Below are 18,723 nucleotides of genomic sequence, written 5' to 3'. Positions count from 1 at the left end.
CTTTGACAAGTTGACCCAATTGAAACAAGGTGTGTTGACAGTTGATGCTTACTACATGGAGATGGAGATGCTTATGCAGCGTGCCCGTGTCCGAGAATCCCTTGAGATGACACTACAGCGATTTCTGAATGGTCTCAGATTTAACATCAAGGGTATTGTGCGTCATCACACTTATGCTACTATGAATGAGTTGCTACATCATGAAAGAGAAGCTGAGTCACGCTTGGCTGAAGAACCGCAAATGAAGGGCCGTGCTACATGCGCTGGGCGTTACACACCCCGCGCGCCGCCCTCCATGGCGCCATCTACGCGCCCTGCGGATGTTCCTTCTTCGTCTAGCAAGCCGGTCTCTAGTGTCACCAACACAAAGAAGCCCGCTCCTGCAGCAAGTGGAACTAGTTCTAACATGTCGACAGCGCGCAACCGTGATATGGTTTGTCATACATGTGGTGGCAAGGGTCACTTCAAGAAGGATTGTCCTAATCGCAAAGTTATGATCATTAATGAGGACAATGAGTATGAAACTGGAGATGATGTTGATCCAAATGCTCCAGATGAGGATGATTATGATAGTGATGGTTTTGATGCTTTCCCTTCTGAAGCTCAAACTATTGTTGTCTCGCAGACGTGTTCTTAATGTGCAGTCAAGTGCATCTACACAACGCTGTAATTTGTTCCAAACAAAGGCACTAGTTGGTCCTGATAAAGCTTGCAAGGTCATTATTGATGGCGGGAGTTGTCGCAATCTAGCAAGCAAAGAGTTATGTGCCAAGCTGAAACCGAAGTATCTACCGCACCCGCATCCATATTATATTCAGTGGTTGAGCAATAATGGTGAGATGAAGGTGAGCCACATGGTGCGAGTTGATTTTGAGATTGGACCGTATAAGGATTCCATTGATTTTGATGTGGTTCCTATGACGGTTTGTCACCTGCTCGTTGGGCCGGCCATGGCTCTATGACCGTTCGTGCAACACAATGGCCGCGCCAATACATATCACTTGGAGTTCAAGGGCAAGAAAATTAACTTACAGCCTATGTCACCGCAGCAAATTGTCAATGAGTCTCGTCAGAAGATTGAAGTGAACTTGGAGGATGCATCCATAGATAGGCGAGAGAATTGTAATGCCGTGAGTGATATAACGAAAAGTGAGAGAATGAATTCCTTAGTCTCATTAGCCACCAAACAAGACATGAGAGAATTTAGTGAGGATCCTACAGCCATGCCTCTTGTGCTCATGTACCGGGGTACGGTTTTGGTTTCTAACGACATGACCCCTCTTCCTCTTGGTGTTTCTAATGTTTTGCAGGAATTCAGCGACGTGTTTCCGGAAGAGGTACCCGCAGGACTTCCACCATTGCGAGGTATTGAGCATCAAATTGACTTGATCCCCGGAGCATCGCTGCCCAATAGGGTGCCATATAGAACGAACCCCGAAGAGACGAAGGAGATACAGAAGCAAGTACAAGCGCTACTCGACAAAGGTTATATCCGCATAAGCCTTAGTCCTTGTTCTGTTCCTGTTATTCTTGTTCCTAAGAAAGATGGTACATGGCGTATGTGCGTAGATTGTAGAGCGATAAACAACATTACTATTCGATATCGTCATCCTATTCCCCGTTTAGAGGATATGCTAGATGAATTGAGTGGTGCTGCTGTTTTCACTAAAATTGATTTGCGTAGTGGTTATCATCAAATTAGGATGAAAGAAGGGGATGAGTGGAAAACCGCCTTTAAAACAAAATTTGGTTTATATGAGTGGTTAGTAATGCCTTTTGGTTTGACTAATGCACCTAGCACTTTCATGAGACTCGATGAACCATGTTTTGCGTGATTTTATTGGCAAGTTTGTGGTTGTGTATTTTGATGACATATTAATCTACAGCCGCAATGAATCTGATCATATTATACATATTCGACATGTTTTGCAAGTGTTGCGTGATAGTAAACTCTATGGTAATCTTGAGAAGTGCACATTTTGCAAAGATAAGGTCATATTTCCGGGTTATGTTGTCTCTAAGCATGGAGTAGAAGTAGATGTGTCTAAAATTGAAGCTATTCAAAATTGGCCTACTCCCATGAATGTGAGTCAAGTTAGGAGTTTTCATGGTCTAGCTGGGTTTTATCGCCGTTTTGTGCCCAATTTTTCTACTATTGCTGCACCTTTGAATGAATTGACTAAAAAGGGTGTTGTCTTTGAGTGGGGCGTTGCCCAAGATCATGCTTTTGATGAACTGAAACGATTGTTAACTTCTGCACCGTTGCTTGCACTTCCTGATTTCAATAAGCAATTTGAGATTGAATGTGATGCTAGTGGTATTGGAATTGGTGGTGTGTTGATGCAAGAGGGTCGCCCAATTGCATATTTTTCCGAGAAACTTTCCGGTGCTAAGTTGAACTATCCTATATATGATAAAGAATTGTATGCTTTAATTAGAGTTCTTGAGGTTTGGCAACATTACTTGTGGCCAAAAGAATTTATCATACATTCCGATCATGAAGCTTTGAAATATCCGAAAGCCCAATCTACTTTGCATAGGCGTCTTGCTAAGTGGGTTGAGTTTATTGAATCTTTTCCGTACATTATTAAGCATAAGAAGGGAAAAGATAATATTGTTGCCGATGCTCTATCTAGGAAGACTATGCTATTAACCCATCTTGATGTTAAAATTCCTGGATTAGAGGTGTTATGTGATTTATATGCGACTGATCATGATTTTGCTGAACCGTACCGCTTGTGTGTTATGGGTAAAGCATGGGAAAAATATCACATACACGATGGGTTCTTGTTTAGAGCTAACAAACTATGTGTTCCAGAATCGTCTGTGCGTTTGCTCTTATTGCAGGAATCACATGCTGGAGGTTTGATGGGTCACTTTGGGCGTGAGAAGACGCTACTCATGCTCGCTGATCATTTTTATTGGCCAAAGATGAGGCGGGACGTGGACAGGTATGTGAAGAGGTGCATTACTTGCAACAAGTCCAAGTCCAAGCTGAAGCCTCACGGTTTGTATACTCCGTTACCGGCACCTACTACACCTTGGGAAGATATTAGTATGGATTTTGTGTTGGGTTTGCCGCGTACTAAAAGAGGCCATGATTCTATATTTGTGGTAGTGGACAGATTTTCTAAAATGTCACACTTTATTGCTCGCCACAAAAGCGACGATGCGTCGCATATTGCTAACCTGTTTTTCGGGGAGATTGTTCGACTACATGGAGTCCCGAAGACTATTGTTTCGATCGTGATGTGAAGTTCATGAGCTACTTCGGAAGACACTTTGGGGAAAGCTGGGGACAAAGCTACTATTCAGCACTACTTGTCATCCCCAAACTGATGGTCAAACCGAGGTGGTGAATCGAACCTTGTCACAACTATTGAGATCCATGATCAAGAAGAACCTGAAGGAGTGGGAAGAGTGTTTGCCGCATGTGGAGTTTGCTTACAACAGGGCGGTACATTCTACCACGGAGTTGTGTCCTTTTGAGGTGGTGTATGGTTTCAAACCCATTACTCCACTTGACTTGTTGCCTTTGCCCATACATGAGAGAGTTAATATGGAGGCATCCAAGAGGGCAGATTTTGTGCGTAAGATTCATGTGAAGACTAAAGAGTTGATCGAGAAGAAAGGCAAGAGCAATGCTGCAAGGATGAACAAGAAGCGCAAAGAGATGTTGTTCAAGCCTGGTGATATGGTCTGGGTACATTTTCGCAAGGATAGGTTCCCGAAGCTGCGGAAGTCTAAGTTGAAGCCTCGTGGTGCTGGTCCTTACAAAGTGCTTGCCAAGATCAATGATAATGCATACTCGATAGATCTTCCAGTTGATGAGTTTGGTGTCCGTAATTCTTTCAATGTTGCTGATTTGACACCATATGACGGAGAAGACCTTGGAGCGTCGGGGTCGACGCCTTTTGAAGGGGGGAGATGATGAGGACATCCCTACCTCACTACTACCTCCGTCATTAGCAAATGAAGATGAACCCGGCTGTGAAGCTCAAGTCCAATGAAGTTCGGATTGGACCAATTACAAGAGCTCGTGCGAAGCTACTTAAACAACAGGTGAACTTGTTCCTAAACGATACTTTGATTGATGAGAACTTTATACTACCTAAGTCCTATTACTTATGTACCATCAGGTATCAAGAAGAGACAAGCATCGCACGAGGAGAGGAGCAGCTGGACATGAAGACGGACGTCAAGAGGGCCGTGAAGCTGGACATGGAGCTGGACATGAAGATATCTCATGGACGCGCGAGGGAGGAGCGGGAGGCATGCGCGAGAGGAGAAGAAGAAGTCCAGGCCGGTCCAGAACCCGGTCAGACCGGCCCCCAGACCGGCCAGCCCGGTCCCTGGCCCGGTCGACCGGTCGACAACCGGCCGCCAACCGGAGGAAATTTATCGTACCGGGCGAAACCGGAAACTTCGCAGTTTCCCGGTTTCCGACCGGTTGACCGGACCACGGACCGGCCCGCCCGGTCCACAGCCCGGTCGACCGGATCCCGCACCGGACCGGTCCGAGTCCGTCTCGACCGGATCTATTCCGGGTCGGTTTTACTTGTATTTTTCGACCAGAACTCGTCCCGGACGCCTATATAAGTGCCTTGGACGACCCCCTAGCTGCTTTAGACCACGTTTAAGATAAACCCTAGTTCATAGTTGTTTGCTAAGCAAAACTATTGTTCCCCAACTCTCCAATTCGTTGCGATCCGGAGTTTTATACTACCGAAAGTTTGTGTGATCTGCTGTTCCATTGGGGATTAGAAGATTGCAATCTACCGCTTCGTGGTCGGCGGCTACGTGCGCAAGTGTGTGGAGTTGCGAATATCTTGCAGGGTTGAGAGCTGTTGCGTTGGCATCAGGAATCAATCGAGAGACTTCGTCGGCGTCATACAAGTTACCCTCCTCATCATCATCGATTTCATCCGCTGCTACCATCACGTGTTCATCAACACCCGTCGCTTACTGAGAAGATCGGGCAACCCCTTATCATTTAACTTATGATCTAAATCTACAAGGTATAATCATGCATTAGACAAGATCTACTCATTCCTCATTAATTCCTCTTTAATATTCCTCTCATCACACTCATCCTAGATTCTTAGGGTTTATAATTAATACCAAGTTGTGATGATTATGGAATTGGTTTCCTAAGGTATTGTTATTGGAATAGGGTTCTCACCTCCAAGATCAAATATTGACTTGAACAACTAGGATTAGTACTTCTCTAATATTCTTGTATGAACATGGCTATGGTTAGTATTATAACTTCTCTCACTTCTCAATGTCTTGGAATAACCTAAGGTCCTACTTAAGAGATGATGATATGATCCTCTAAATATATGGTTTGCCTAGGAATTCTACCTTGGTATCTTCTGTAACTTGTTCTTCAGGAAATCTGATAAACCTGCATCTTGTGGTATGCCTCCACCTCCTAGCTTCTTCATCTTGATCCTAGCTAATTCATATGGAGTGGCTCTATGTGTTTGTTCCCATGTATCATGCTACAAGATGAGCAAAGGGGTGAAGGGTGTGGCTCTATTTATAGGCTTGGGCAAGCTCTAGTGTCATGACACATAGGTGGTGACTCTTGTGTTGGTTGGATGAGTAAGGTGCTTGGTTGTCATGCCCTCATCCATAGCAATCCTTTGATCATGAGGTGGCAAAGCTTGGAAAGCAAGTCATGTAGATATTTTCATCCCACATGGCATAGAGATTATCCTCTCATATGATTTATTTTTGGATAGCCAAGTGGCATTTGCTACTAAATATCATGTGTATGGTTTTATTATTGTGGATGAGTCATCATACCATCTTTGATTGGATTTACCTTATAATATTGGTAAAAAGGTTAAGGTTGAGGGTTATTTCTCCATTTTGGATAGTTGGTGTTTGATTTCATCTAGGCATGATCATATGAGTTTCAAAATACTCATAGTTAGTTTTATTCAAATAGTTTGAACTATAATTCGTAATGTAAATGGATTTAGTTTTATGATATTCCATGTATTTAATAAGTTATGATTTAAATAAGAATGTGTGGCTTTTATGCACTTTAGACCCTGTGGTTTACCTTATTTATAAGTGAATTAAATTACACACAAAGGTAGTTGCTAACTTTTAAGTGTTAATAAGTTAGGGGTTGATTCTTAAAGAATGTGTTGTTGTAAATATAATTCCATTTGATCTAATCCATAGATCAAATCATCTCTACCCAAAACAAGGTTTAGCAAAGATCACAGTGAAGTTTGTAGCGCTTGACTTGATGATCTACTTCAATTCCAGCAAGTCAAGTGAAACTTCGAGTCATCGTGGTAAGTTTTATTTGAAAGCGCGAAAATCCCCCGGATTTTCTATGCATGAATGCAATGCACACTTTGGTGTTCTCTCATTTTATAGCCTCTAAACCTGGGATATTACATAGGACCAGGTAACCCTAACTCGGCTCCTACTCCTTCCAGCGGCGCCGCCTCCTGGTCAGTTCTCGATTCCATTTTCGACCACTTCTGGTCCGAGGCTAGGGTTCCATCTCCTAGACCAATCCCCACTGCTGTCTCCTTCGGTTGGTGGCGTGGTAAGGTCGCCGGAGATCCTCGCTCGTTCGCTCAAGTGGCGGCTTCCCCCCGCGGCCGATGGGTGATGGTGGCGACAGATTCAGAGCGGGGAGGGGGAATCGCGGCCAGCCTCCTGTGAAACGAGGTCGTGGGCGTCACGTCTGGCAGCGCGAGGAGGCTGCTCAAACCTCCTCCAACAACCTACGCGGCTCCGGCTCACAACAATCTAGTGATTGCTGGGAAGCTGCTACGCGTGGCTCGGATCAGCGACGCCAGGAAGCGAATTCCCCTGCTTCCGGTGGTGTTGCGGGTGCTGGTAATGGGGGTGCGGCCAATCTCCCTATGGCGGCTGCTGATCCTCCTTGTCTCAATTGCAACATTAAGGGGCACTATACTGCTCGCTGTCCCACCATTCACTGCGAGCGATGCAAGCGCATGGGTCACATTTCCCAAATTTGCCAAGTGATCCTTCCTTGGGAATGTATTCCTTCGATGTGCGGCTTCCAATCTCCTGGTCGTGGTTTCTTCTTCATGCCTAACAAAAGTACTGCTAAGCAAAACAAGGAAAGGGCTAGTAGTGTGGTGATCACCGTGATTGAGGGATGTGCTACTCATAGGGAGATTGAACACGAATTCAACATTGCTTTTGGTGAAAGTTGGAGATGCACTGCAAGAACTATTGGTCCCAGTCAATTCATCATGAGATTCCCCACGCCAAGGGAGGTGGAGAGAGCTGTATATTATGGTTCATCGATGCGCCTTAAGATTGTTGAAGCTACTGTACGACTCTCTGCCTGGACAACGTCTGTGGGTGCTAAGGCTGTTCTTCAAAAAGCCTGAGTGAAAATTAGTAATATCCCTTTGGACAAAAGAATTGAAGAAACTGCCTTCTATGCTGGTTCCCTGGTCGGTGTCTCCCTGGACTTGGATGCTGCTACTCTTCATAAGCCTGAGTATGTTAGGGTCTTGATTGGCTGTCGGGATGTGGAGCTGATCCCTGATTCTGCTGAAGGTGGCCTTGGAGACAATTTCTACGACTTCTTCTATGCGATTGACAAGATCATTGTTGGTGGCCCTCCTAAGAACAGCACTACTATCACAGTTGGCGCAAGCTCTGGTGCTCCGTCCCCTAAGAGAGCTAGATTTGAGCAGAGGCGCACAGATAAGAATCCTCAGAAATTCAAGGTGGAGGCAGTCAAACCGACTCTGTAAGGCATGGGAGAACTTGTGATATCATTTCTGAGAATGTCGTTGCGGTAACTGAAGATGCCTATACTGAGGAGCGAGACTCTGAGGAAGAAAATGTTGAAGATCGTGATCTTCTGATTGAAACAATGAATAAGGAACATGATGCTGCTATGATGGCCGGTACTCCAAGTCCTCTGGACAGCTGGCTGGTCCCCTGTCCTATTCTCCAAAATGAGCATGTCTCCTCTCCCACAGTCTCAGTGTCTCCCTTTTACTCAAAAGCTTCCTTCTGATGCTTGGCCTCCCCTGCCGTCTATCACTGAAGTCTCTGATGGTGAAAATCTCCCCTGGATGGTTCTCCTGCTTATATGGTCCAGTCGCCTGAAACTCCTCCTGAAGATAACAATGATGCTGACTTCACTGTCCAGACGCTGTTTTCACAAGGTTCAGCGCTAGGATCCAACCTCATGCCAATGAGAATATCATGGAAAAGGTCTCCAATGTCGCCAAGAAAAGGAGCCTGGAAGGTACTGATGCTCCTTCTAATCCCTCCTGTAATACTCTTTCTTCGCTCTTTCAAATAATGAACTGATGCTTAGAGCCTGTAAGATGGGGGTTAGAATTCCTGATAATGATTTTGCGGCATTCGGTATTCTTAGAGATTTAGAAACTGCTAGAAATGACCTTTCTAGTAAAAATGATAATGTTAAGACCCCTGCTTCTACTCTTTTCATTTAGAACAATACCGGGGAAGCTACTCCTCTTTCTTTGGATTGGGTAGAGACCTCGGATAATGAGGAACCTTTTACTGTTGTTGAGAGTAAAAAACGCAAATCTGCTAGGAAAAAATCTGTGGTGGTTATTTCGAGGCCTAATACCAGAAGTCAAAAAAAAAGAGCTCTTGTTCACCTGATAACAAATCTGCACATGCTCCGGTTATCAGAAACAGAGTCAAACCTTCTCGTTACAAATGAAAGAGGCTTTTTGGAACAGTGGAAGTGTGGGGAAAAAAGGTGTAGTTGCTTGTATTAAGGATATGATGCATGATTACTCCCTTGATTTCATTGGCATTCAGGAAACAATGAAAAAGACTATAAAATGAGTTTTTTCAGGACCTTGGACCCTATCAATAATTACTTTTGAAAATGGATCCCTTCTAGAGGAAAATCTGGTGGCATCCTATGTGGAATTAAAAATGACTCCCTATATGTGAGCGCTTTCAAATCTGGAAAATACATGTTACAATTTATTCTCTGGGATAAAAATAAGAAATGTAACTGGGCCCTAATAGTTGTTTATGGGGCGGCTCATGAGGAAAATAAAACTGAGTTTTTAACTGAACTTGCCTCCTTTTTTCATGGTTTGTTTATGCCCTTTATTGTGGGAGGTGATTTCAAAATTCTGAGACATAGTGGGGAGAATAATACCAATTTTATCAACTCTCATTCCTCTGACTTGTTCAATTCGATGATTCATACCCTGGGGCTCAGAGAGATCTTCATGCATGGTGGTAAATATACCTGGTCCAATAAGCATGCTACCCCTACCCTTGAAAAACTTGACAGAATTCTCATGTCTCCTGATTGGGAAGATTTATTCCCCTTAGTTTTTGTAAGGAACCTGGTTAGAGATTTATCGGATCATAATGCCTTATTGCTAGACTCTGGCTCTTTGCCCAATAATACTGCTAAGTCGAGAGACTTAGATTTGACATTTCCTGGTTCCAAAATGAGGAGTTCCTTCCCTCTATCGCTGATATTTGGAATAAACCTGTTTATAACACTGATCCTATCGATATTTTCAACATTAAGTTGAAACATTTTAAAAAATTCTTTAAGGGTTGGGGCTCGAATCTTTACGGTCATACTAGAAAAAGGAAAATGGAGATTAAAGAAGAGCTTGCCTCTATTGAAACCTTGGAAGAAGCCAATGAGTTGCCCCCTGACCTGAGCGTTAGGAAAACTTAGATTTCAGTTGAGCTTATGAAAATATACGCTGATGAGGAGTTACATTGGTACCAGAAGGCTCATGAAAAATGGCTCCTGGAAGGTGATTTGAACACCAGCTATTTCCATCGTGTGGAAAATGGTCGAAAAAGGAAGAATACTATGTTCTCTTTAAATGATAATGGGGTTAATATAGAAGGGACTGATATGCTCATTGAACATGCCACCTCCTATTATAAAAATTTGTTTGGCCCAGCTCCTGGCAACATTTTCCCAATCGATCATGATGCTTGGGGTCGACATGAGAAACTAGATGACGGGGATAATGAAGTGTTAAGTAAACCTTTTACCATGGAAGAAGTCAAAGAAGCTCTTTTTTCGATGAAGAAAAACAACGCCCCTGGCCCTGATAACATTCCTATAAAATTTTACCAGCACTGTTGGGAGATTGTTAAGGAAGATTTTATGCACTTATTCTATGCTTTCCATGCTGGAAACCTTGATGTGCAGAGACTCAACTATGGCATTATCACCTTGCTTCCAAAAATTTCTGATGCTAATCAAATCAGACAATACAGGCCCATTTGTCTCCTAAGATGCATTTACAAGCTCCTGACTAAAGTTTTGACAAGTAGAGTTGAACCTTTCCTTGACAAGATCATTAGTATCAATCAAAATGCTTTTATGAAAAAAAGAAACATTGTGGATGGCATTATGTCTCTTCATGAAATAATGCATCACACGCATGTTAAGAATCATATTGGTATCATTTTCAAGCTTGACTTCGAAAAACCTTTCGATGAGGTTAATTGGAATTTCCTTCTAAGCCAACGGGCCATGGGGTTTGGTGATTTTTGCTGCAGTAAGATCGAACAAATTCTTAACAATAAATAACGTGATGGGTCCCTATTTTCAAAGTGCTAAAGGCGTGCGGCAGAGAGACCCCCTTTCTCCTTTTCTTTTCAACTCGGTTGTCCAATGCTTGACCAAGATGGTCATTAAGGCTCGGTCTAATGGCTTGGTAGTCGGGCTTGCCCCCGATCTGATTGAAAATGGTGTGGCCATTACGCAATACGCGGATGATACTTTCCTCTGTATCTCACATGACTTTGAGAAGGCGCTAAACCTAAAGCTTCTCCTGTACCTTTTCGAGCTCATGTCTGGGTTAAAAATAAAAGTGAAATTTTCCTCATTGGTGGTGACAATGAGGTTGCAAATGAATATTCTTCTATGTTTGGGTGCCAGGTTGGCACCTTGCCTATGAAATACTTGGGTATGTCTGTCTCCTTCAGATGCCTAAAGAATTGTGACCTCCAGTTCATTGATGAAAAGTTTGTGAAAAAACTAGATGCCTCGAAAGGTGGTGCTTCCTCTTCGGGTGGAAGACTTACTCTTGTTGATTCCTGCTTGTCTAACCGTCCTTCTTATATCATGGCTATGTTCTTGTTAAACAAAACTTTCATTGAACGTTTGGATAAACATAGACGTCGTTTCTTTTGGCATGGTAAGAAGCATAAAAGAGGATACTATATGGTGAAATGGTGTAGGGTTTGTAGATCTAAATGCAAAGGTGGTCTAGGTGTTAAGGACTTGAGAAAACAAAATGTTAGCCTCCTTTGTAAGTGGTGGTGGAAGCTCGAGACTGAGAATGGCCTCTGGCAAGATATTGTTAAAGCTAAATACTTGAGGACCAAAATAGTGGCTACTGTTGTAGCTAGATTCAATGACTCCCCTTGCTGGAAAGCACTCCTTAAAGTTAAAAGATACTTATTTTGCTGGCAGAAAAATGAATTTGGGGAATGGGGACATTACTAGACTTTGGAAAGATCCTTTGCTGGATAACCGACCCTATTGCGAGCATTTCCCTACTCTATATGACCTCTGTCAACTCCAGGATTGCTCTATTAAAACCATCATCGATGCAAACTTTGCTATTCCTTTCCGCAGACAACTTCGTGGGGAGTTGCTTGTTCAATGGAATTCCATTATTGAAAAAATTGGTATGCTGCCGTTATCTAATGAGAATGATAAGATTTCCTGGTCCCTTAATAAAAACTCTATGTTCTCCACCAAATCTTTCTACAAAATACTTGAAAAAAACCTTGCTGGTTCTCGTAATAGTTGGATATGGAAAGCAAAAATGCCTCTAAAAAATAAGACTTTCATGTGGCAGCTTTGTCAAGATGCTATCCTAACCAGGGAGAACATGAGAAAAAGGAATTGGGCAGGGTCTCCCTTATGTTCCTTTTGTAACCATGTTGAAACATGTGACCATCTTTTTTTTCACTTGCAGTACTTCGAAAGTGGTTTGGGGTGTTCTTGGTACTACAATGGGTGCCCATTGTGTGCCCAATAATTTCTGGCAGGCTATTGCTTGGTTTGACTCCTATATTCCTCACATCGAGTAGTTCTATGTGATCCTTATTATTTCTATCTTTTGGGCTATCTGGAACATTAGAAACAAAGTTACCTTTGAGAAACATATCTTGAGATCACCAAGTGAGATTTCCTTCTTCTCTATATCTTTGCTGTTGTACTGGGCAGGTCTTCAAGAGGGCAGTGACAAGGGTTGTCTGGCTGATGGCGCCGCGAAGCTGATGACCACTGCTTCTTCCATCTTCGCTGGCCGAACTACTGCTGCTGGTCCAAGCTCTATGCCGATGATTACAAGGACATGATGTGCTAAAGACTAGACCGCTCCGCTTCTTCTGACCTTCAGCCAGAAAATGTAGTTGTTTTCATTTTGTGTTTTGTCCCCTGGTGGTAGAACCAGCGTGTCTACCAGGCCTAGGGCGGAGATTGTAGGGGAAGGAGGGGATGGCGTGCGTGCGGAGGCGAGGGCGCCTGCGGCAGGGCGCCGTCGCGCGGCTTGGGGAGAGGCGGCGCACACGGCAGGGAGGCGGCTAGGGTTTGGGGACTCCGACTCCTGAGGGAGTCGGCAACAAAAGATTGTTTATTGCTTACCTGATCTTGTCTATTACAACTTGTATTTATAAGAGAAACTGCGAAACCCTAATCTGCTAATTGGGCTAAGCCCCTAACTAAGCCTGGACGGCCGGGCCAGTGGGCCCCCTCCGGCGGTAAACCAGGCCGGTCATAACATCTCTCCCCGCCTGCGCAAACAGCTCGTCCTCGAGCTGGTAGTCTGGATAATGCTGCTGAAACGCCTCGTGTGGTTCCCAAGTCGCCTCTTCCTCGGAAAGGCCCTCCCACTGCACCAACAAGTGCCAAATATCACGACGTCGCTGAGCGCGGAGCACCTTGGCCGGGCTGGGAAGCAGACAACCCTCTGCCGTTGGCGGGAGTGGTGGAGTGGCCACCGGCGGATCACCGCGATAGGGCTTCAGCAGCCCCACGTGGAAGACGTCGTGAATGCGGCCCCCCTCAGGCAACTGAAGTCGGTACGCCAATGTCCCAATCCGCTCCACGATGACGAAGGGCCCCGGATAGCGCGGACCAAGCTTGCGCTTGGCACGCGGGTCGAGGGACTGGTGAGAGCAAACCAGTCGCCCACCGCGTACTCAACATCGCGGTGACGCCCGTCATAGTAGTGCTTGGCGACCTGCTGAGCCTGGACAAGACGCTGCCGCACCTCGGCCAGCATCTCGTCGCGAGCGCGGATGAGCTCGCCAGCTGCCACCGTCCGCGCCGCCGCCGGGTCCACCGGCAGAATAGGCGGCGGTGGCCGACCGTAGACCACCTCGAATGGCGTAGCGCGCAGGGCAGAGTGGTAGGAGGTGTTGTAGCAGTACTCCGCCCATGCAAGCCAATCCACCCAAGCGCGAGGGCGATCACCTGTAACACAGCGCAAATACATGGCGATCACCTTATTGACCACCTCGGACTGGCCGTCCGTCTGGGGGTGGAACGCCGTGCTGAACCGGAGTTGGACCCCGGCCATGCGGAAGAGATCCTGCCATACGTGCCGCGTGAACACCGGATCCCGGTCACACACGATGGACGAGGGAAACCCGTGTAGGCGGACAATACCGTCGAAGAAGGCACGGGCCACCGATGATGCCGTGTAGGGATGGCCAAGCGCGGTGAAGTGGGCGTACTTGGAGAAGCGGTCAACCACCGTGAGGATGACAGACTTGCCGCCCACCTTTGGAAGGCCCTCGATGAAGTCCATGGAAATGTCGGCCCACACCTGCGAGGGAACGTCAAGCGGCTGCAAGACGCCAGTCGGATGCGAAGTCTCCGTCTTGTTGCGCTGGCACGTCTCACACGAACGCACCCAATCCTGGACCATGGCCCGATCGCCAGGGACGTAGAAGTCCGCGCGCAGACGGTGGAGTGTCTTCTGGACACCCTCATGACCCGCGGAATGCGCCAAGAGCAGCACCTGGTGGCGGAGGTCATCGTGGTCGGGAACGAACACGTGGCGCCCGTGGAGGAGAAGATCATCGACGAAGCGCCAGGGGTCGTCCAGCTCACCCGCGTCGAGCTGCTGCCGCAGAAGCTGGGCGTCCAGCGCGGACACGGTCGCCTGCCGGATGCGGTCGAAGAGGGCGAATGAAGGCCCCGAGCGGATGCATAGCAGGCGTCCGTCCGAGACTCCCTCGGCAGCGTCGGGATCGGCATCGCGGCGGGACAAGGCATCGGCCACCGTGTTGAGGCACCCAGGACGGTACTCCACCGTGAAGTCGAAGCCAAACAGCTTGCTGATCCATTGGTGCTGGGGCACCGTTGACAGCCGCTGGTCCAAGAGGAACTTAAGACTATAGTGGTCCGTACGTACGCGGAACGAGCGCCCCCATAGGTAGGGACGCCAGTGGCGGACGGCCTGGACCAAGCCAATGAGTTCCTGCTCGTACGCCGCAAGCTTGAGGTGGCGTGCGGCAAACGGTCGGCTGAAGTAGGCGAGCGGCCCGTCGCCCTGGTGAAGGACGGCGCCGAACCCTGCCACGGAGGCGTCGCAGTCGACGATGAACGGCCTGTCGAAGTCCGGCATCTGGAGGACGGGACCCGTCGTAAGGGCCCCCTTGAGGGCCTCGAAGGCAGCGGTAGCCTCGTCGTCCCAAGCGAAGGCATCGCGCCGCAGCAGGCGCGTGAGTGGCGAGGCGATGATGCCAAACTCCCGGATGAACTTCCGGTAGTAGCCGGCGAGGCCCAGGAACCCGCGTAGGGCGCGTGGTGAACGCGGCATCGGCCAGGCGGCGACAGCCGCCACCCCGTCGGCGGAGATGACGTGACCGAGATAGGCCACCGAGGTCGTCGCAAACGAGCACTTCGAACTCTTAAGGTGAAGTCGATGCGCTCGAAGCTCGTTGAAGACGATGGCGATATGCTGCAGGTGCTCCGCCCATGATGCGTTGTAGATCAAAATGTCATCGAAAAAAACCAGCACAAAACAGCGTAAGTATGGGCGAAGTACGTCGTTCATCAGGGCCTGGAAAGTCGCAGGCGCGTTGGTGAGGCCGAAAGGCATCACCACGAACTCGAAGTGGCCATGGTGTGTCTGGAACGCCGTCTTGGCGATGTCCTCCGGGTGCATGCGCACCTGATGATAGCCGGAGCGAAAGTCGAGCTTGGTGAAGAACCGCGCCCCGTGGAGCTCGTCAAACAGCTCATCGACCACCGGAATCGGGAACTTGTCCTTGAGCGTGAGGGCGTTGAGGGCGCGGTAGTCGATGCAGAAGCGCCACGTGCCATCCGACTTGCGCACCAACAACACCGGCGCGGAGAACGGGGACGTGGAGATCCTGATGATGCCTGCCGCCAGCATGAGCGTGCACTGGCGCTCCAGCTCGTCCTTCTGCAGCTGGGGGTAGCGGTATGGGCGTACCGCCACTGGTGCCGACCCCGGGACCAGGTGGATGCGATGGTCACACGCTCGTGGGGGCGGCAGGCCCTGCGGCTCCTCGAAGATGGCGCCGTGCTGCTGCAGGAGGTGCGTCAGGAGGGGGCGCTCGGCGTCGTCGGCCCCGGAGACGAGCTGAAGCTGCGGAGCGGGGGAGGCGCCCCCGAGACCCTCCCAGCGAATGTGGCGCCCCTGGCGCCGGAAGGTCATCGTCAGGGCGTCGAAGTCCCAAAGGATGGGACCGAGCGTCCGCAGAAAGTCGACGCCCAGGATGAAGTCAAAGCAGCCCAAGTCGATGCCGGCGCATGTGATGATGAAGTGCTCGTCGCCGATTGTGAGGGGTACGTGCTGGGCCACCCCATGGCAGTGAAGGCGGTCACCGTTGGCCACGGTCACGCGGAGGTTATCCCCACCCGTCGGCTGTAGCGCGAGGTGGCGCACAGTGGCGGCGGGGAGAAAGTTATGCGTAGACCCCGTGTCAAGCAGCGCCACCAGAGGCTCGCCCTGGATAGTGACCGGTAGCAGCATCGTCCGCTCGTGGCGGATGCCGGCGAGCGCGTGTAGAGAGACGACGAAGGCTGTGGCAGCCGCGTCGGGCGGCTCGGCCGTCTCGGGCGCGGCGGCAACCGTCCCGGTCGTCGGGTCGCCCTCCTCCACATCAACTGTCTCCAGGTAGAAGAGGCGGGGGCACACGTGGCCGGGTGTATATGGGTCGTCGCATTGAAACAGAGCCCAAGGCGGCGGCGTTCGAGCTGCTCTGCCGGGGTGATGCGGCGGAACGTGCGCGTAGCCGCGGGGGCGGGGCCGGTCTGTCTATGTGGAGCTGGGCGGGTGGCAGCCGCGGCCGTCGGAGGAGGCCGGGCGGCGCGGGTGCCGCGGGGCAGGGGCGCCTGCTGAACCGCCTGGGCGCGGCGCTCATAGGCGCGCGCGTAGTGCATCGCCGTCTGGAGGTCCTGCGGGGCCTGGAGCTCGACGTCCACGCGGATGTGGTCCGGGAGGCCGCCAATGAAGAGCTCGGCGCGCTGTTGGCCCGTCACGCCGGGCGCATGGCATGCGAGGGCCTGGAAGCGGTCGGCGAAATCCTGCACCGTGGTGGTGAACGCTAAACGCCCAAGTTCCGCCAAGCGGCTGCCCCGGATCGGGGGGCCGAAGCAGAGAAGGCAGAGCTCACGGAACCGGTCCCATGGGGGCATGCCACCCTCGTCCTGCTCCAGGGAGTAGTACCACGTCTGGGCGGCGCCGCAAAGGTGGTACGAGGCGAGCCACGTCCGGTCCGAAGCCAGGGTGCGCTGTCCCCGGAAGAACTGCTCGCACTGGTTGAGCCAGTTGAGGGGGTCTTCGACGCCGTCATACGTGGCGAAGTCCAGCTTGGCGTAGCGTGGGGGAGCGAGGCCGGCGGCGCCCTGGGCGGGGTACTCCGCGCGAACCGCGGAGGGCTCCGCGAAGCGCGAGTGCGTCGGGTCCGGGAAGGACGGGCGCGGAGGGTCCCCGGCGGCCGTGTAGACGGGGGGCGGCGCCGGTGCGGCCGAGTAGACGGGCGGGGGCTCCGTCGCGGTCACCCACGCCGGAAGCCGGGAGGGGGACGGCGGGAACTTCACCCGTTGGATGGGCACGCCCTGGGGCAGCGATGCAGGGCCCACGCTGGGGGCCGGCTGCCACGGCGCCCATGGCAGCGGAGGCGGCGAGGCCAAGGGCGGCACAGGCACGCCCTGGGTGGGTGGGGCCGCCGGCACGGCCGGGTACGCGGCGAGGGGCGGCGGCAGGGGTGGAGAGGTCATCCCCTGCGTGCCGATCAAGTACAGGCGGATGCCCTGGGCCCCCTCCGGCGATAGACCAGGCCGGTCATAACACCTGGTTTGCTGGTAGTTGCTCCTAGAAACTGTGAAAATCCCATAGTAGGCATTCGATGGCGAATGTTTATAGTGGGTTTCCTGATACTGCCCCCGACTCGCTTCCTTTCTCCTACCACCCCCACCCCCTTCTTCTTTTTCGTTGTAATTTTCAGAACCTTATATTTCCGTTAATGCAATGGAAAGGGGTGGAAGCCCGGTTGGAAAATGTATTCAGTACTTATAGTGTTTGACCTGCAATGCAGCAGCACGTGCCCATTCATCACCCTGAAGCCTGAGGCACACACGTCATAGAGATAAGAAACCTTCCATTGCAAACCTTAGAACGTCTCCTATTACAAATACTCCTCTTGGTCATCTTCCATGCACACCATCCTGTGGCCATACTGCGTCGGTGCTGGAAAAAGTACTACCCATAGGAGATTAGGAGTAGGAGGCACCTAATTCGAAGTACCTAACCATAATATAAGAAATATTAGAAACTTGTTTATTAGTAAGGAAATGAAGAAGGAAAACATAAAGCCAAATATTATTCATTTTCATTTCTAGGAAAGTGAGTAAACCCCTGTGCCACATTTTATCTCAAGTTGGGAACTTGGGATCATGACTGGATCAGATAACTCAAGTAAAGCCTTAACATGACTGCTAAAACTAAAACAAAAAGTTTTTTTTTTTTTTTTGCGGGGAACTAAAACAAAAAGTTAGATGAGTGAGTCAAATGAATTATATGCACCTTTAAACAGAAGTTCTTGAAAAATGAGGATTCATACTATCATTTTAATATGCAATAAGGTAACAGATAAACCAATTTAATAGCTGAAACTAACTGGGTAAAACCCTTAAAAGATAGTATGAATAGGTTTATTTGGAATAGGTGAATGAGAATTTTCGGGAGAACAAACAGGAATTACAGGGTGTAGTAAGAACATCTGGACCTGCTAATACTAGACTAAGTCTAGAGGCATGTAAGAAACTATGATAATACCAACAAGAACTAAATCAGAACATTCAGATGGCTCATGCATACAGATTAGCCTTCTTCCCTGATGGAACTGAAGTAATAGAAGGCTATGGACTCTTCTCGTTAAAGGCACTGATTACAGCTATCATCAACGCTAGCCTATTCACATCCGGGGCATTATTTGTTGAAATATTGGGCCCACTTTTAGTGGCCCAAATTAGATTTCAGTTTTTCCTATAAATCTCAAAGCCCACATAGTGGCAGCCATATGAGTTTGAGCCCAAGTTGGTGGCAGCTCACTAGAGTGTGGCAAGAGGTGGGAAGTTTAGTCCCACATGGAAAGTTGGGAGGAAGTTAGACCACCTTATAAGGTGGGTTGTTCCACCACTAGTAAGTGAGTGAGAATAGGAGTGCTACACGC

At 49.0% G+C, this 18,723-nt stretch overlaps 1 protein-coding gene across 2 annotated transcripts in view; it reads right to left on the bottom strand.

The window, feature by feature from the left end:
- The window catches only part of LOC124688463 (G-type lectin S-receptor-like serine/threonine-protein kinase B120), a 29,472-nt gene extending 17,274 nt beyond the window's left edge, over window positions 1-12,198 (bottom strand). For both annotated transcript variants that reach the window (XM_047222145.1, XM_047222150.1), the window contains exon 1: window positions 12,159-12,198. The gene's annotated coding sequence lies outside the window, so the exon portion shown is untranslated. The remainder of the gene's footprint in view (window positions 1-12,158) is intronic.
- Window positions 12,199-18,723: the final 6,525 nt, after the last annotated feature.

The sequence above is a fragment of the Lolium rigidum genome, chromosome 1 (genome assembly GCF_022539505.1).
Source record: "Lolium rigidum isolate FL_2022 chromosome 1, APGP_CSIRO_Lrig_0.1, whole genome shotgun sequence".
Taxonomy (NCBI): Eukaryota; Viridiplantae; Streptophyta; class Magnoliopsida; order Poales; family Poaceae; genus Lolium; species Lolium rigidum.
Note: the sequence above shows the minus strand (reverse complement) of the source record. Positions and strands in the feature narration are given on the sequence as shown.